The following is a 2834-nucleotide window of genomic DNA, read 5'->3' on the forward strand; positions in this document are numbered from 1 at the left end:
CTCTCTTCAGGTGCAGCAGGTGATTTATTTACAGGTGAGCAACAACAATAATGTACAGGAATGCAGCATTGATTGCAGGCAGGTTCTTCAAACAACGTGGATGAGCAACAACAATGTCTCTTTGGAATAAAACAACATACACAGGTAGGCTCTTCCCCAAACATCATGAACATGGAATTCTCTTCTTACTTTGAATTACTAGTAACACAGGACATGACCTGAACAGAAACACTTATTAAAGCTACAGACTAAACTCAAACAATGAGCCCACCAAGACAAAATGAGGGAAGGAGGTATATATACCCAGGGCACCAGGTGACACGAGTGAGACTAATGACGAATAGGTGAGGTGATAGATGATACTGATTGCACCACAGCAGACAGCAGGACCAAGGAACAAACAGACCTCACAACACAGAGTTAGAGAGCGTAGACTAGCCTGCACAATGAGCCAGCACTGGGTGTCATGTTTTCTTTGATACAGTTCATTTGCTCCTGGAGGGGCAGTGACTACTTTAAGATGAGAAAAACATTAATTTTTTTACTGAAACATCAATAGGAATAGTAACTGGGTTGATGTAATGTGAAAATACTTAAATTTCATGATCTATGTTTTAGTAAAACCATGTTGAAAATGACATATCAAATTTGATACAGCAGGTATATAAGGTCATGTAACTAAATCAGTCAATTGTTCTATTTATTTCATGCATTATATATAACATCAAGCAACAAACAGTCTTTTTATTTTTAAATTACATAATTTGGTACATTTGGAGTAAAAAAAGATATGTAACTTGCTGTATCATATTATATATTATTATCTTATATATAGTATATACTATATAATATATATATAATATACTATATATATATAATCTATATATAAGGTGAAGGGAAAGGTTTACAGGACGGTTGTGAGATCAGCCATGATGTATGGTTTAGAGACACGAGGTTAAAGATGCTAAGATTCTCTTTAGGAGTGACAAGGATGGACAGGATCAGGAATGAGGTCATTAGAGGGACAACACAGACAGGAAGGTTTGGAGAAAAAGCTAGAAAAGCCAGATTGAGATGGTTTGGACATGTGCGGAGGAGGGACAGTGGATATATTGGTAGAAGAATGCTAGAGATGGAGCTACCAGCTAGGAAACAAAGAGGAGATTTATGGATGCAGTGAGGGAGGACATGCAGATAGTTGGAGTCAGAGTAGAAGATGCAGAGAACAGGGTGTAATGGAAAACAATGATACGCTGTGGCAACCCCTGAAAAAGGGACAAGCCAAAAGGAAAAGAAGATATAATATGTATATATATAAATATATAATATATACATGTAGAACTCTAAATCAGTCAATTGTCATTTTATTGTATTTAATGCATTATATATAACATCAAGCAACAAACAGTCTTTTTATTTTTAAATTACATAATTTGGTACATTTGGAGTAAAAAAAGATATGTAACTTGCTGTATCATATTATATATTAATACATTAATATATATGTATTATATATGTAAATATAATATAAATATATATTATATGTTTTCCCATTACTGCATTATGGTAGCACTTTTTATATTTGGAATTACAGATTTGTTAGATTTGTTTGTTTTTTATTTTGTTTGTTTTTGTTCAGCAAAAAAAAAATCTTTGTGCATTGTGACCTGATGTATCAAACATGATACAAATTGAAACACATATATGGAAAATGATATTTGAATTTCTTTTTTTTTTTTTGTCTATTTGTTCAGAGGGACCAATAAAGGGTCCAAGTTCAAAGAATTGGAATTTTCTGTCAATTATTTAATGGTTTGGGCTTTACAGGGTTAAGAGCTTTTCTCCTCCCTCTCTGCCAGGTCCCTCTGAGAGAGTTAAACCTCTGAGACACCTGTCTAAGAGTAGTGTTTTTGTTGCCGTTGCTTTCATGAATCGTTGTTGGCGTCAGAAGATATTTAAACATTTAAATAGTTTGGCTAATGTAGCTCTGTAATCCAAGAGTTGGTCTGTCAATGACAGACAGAAATTATATCAAATATGATTAATTCTAAATCTAAATCAGGTGACATAAATAATGCCAAATGAACTTGCGCTCTTTTAGTTTTATGTGAGTTTGGATGCAGTTGTTAAAAGGAACACACTGCTGCTATTAAAGCAGAGCAGTCAGTAAAAATTACTCCTGTAGCTGTCGTCTCCATCAAGGATATAGATGTATTACCAAACATTGGTTGGATACTTTTACAGCGATGTTCTCTGGATGCGTTTTTATTGTGATTTTCTTCAGATAATGATGTTTTTCACAAGGAGAGAAAATTTACTTTCACCAAATTATAAAATAAAAAGAAATCGATTGGTGTTTTTAACTTGGACTTTGAAAGTTTTGTTAAATAAACACTTTTTGTCATGTCTGTCTGTTTCCGTGTTTTCCTGTGTTCTTTGTGGGGTAATCATGGGATCACACTCACCTGTTGTCAATTAGCTTCACTTGTGTCACCTGGTGTTCCCTGTGTATATATACCCCTCTCCCTCACTCTGTCATTGTTGGATAATTGTGATTGTGATTGTGATAGTGTGTGTGACTGTGTTAGATCTTCGTGTTCGTGAGTTTCCTACTCTGTGTTTCCTCGTGTTCCGTGTTCCCGTGTTTCCTTGTGGGCCGAGTGCCAGCGGCACCCAGTCCTCTGGTGGATTCAGGGTCTCCAGTGGTTCCAGCGCTCACTTACCCGGAGGTTCCTGAGGCTCTCACCTCTCCGTGCCGGAGGCGACGGTGGCCACACTTCCAGTGGTGCCAGAAGCGACGGTGGCCAACCCTCCGGCGGTGCCGGAGGCGACGA

This window comes from Cynoglossus semilaevis, chromosome W (genome assembly GCF_000523025.1).
Source record: "Cynoglossus semilaevis isolate Cse_v1.0 chromosome W, Cse_v1.0, whole genome shotgun sequence".
NCBI lineage: Eukaryota > Metazoa > Chordata > Actinopteri > Pleuronectiformes > Cynoglossidae > Cynoglossus > Cynoglossus semilaevis.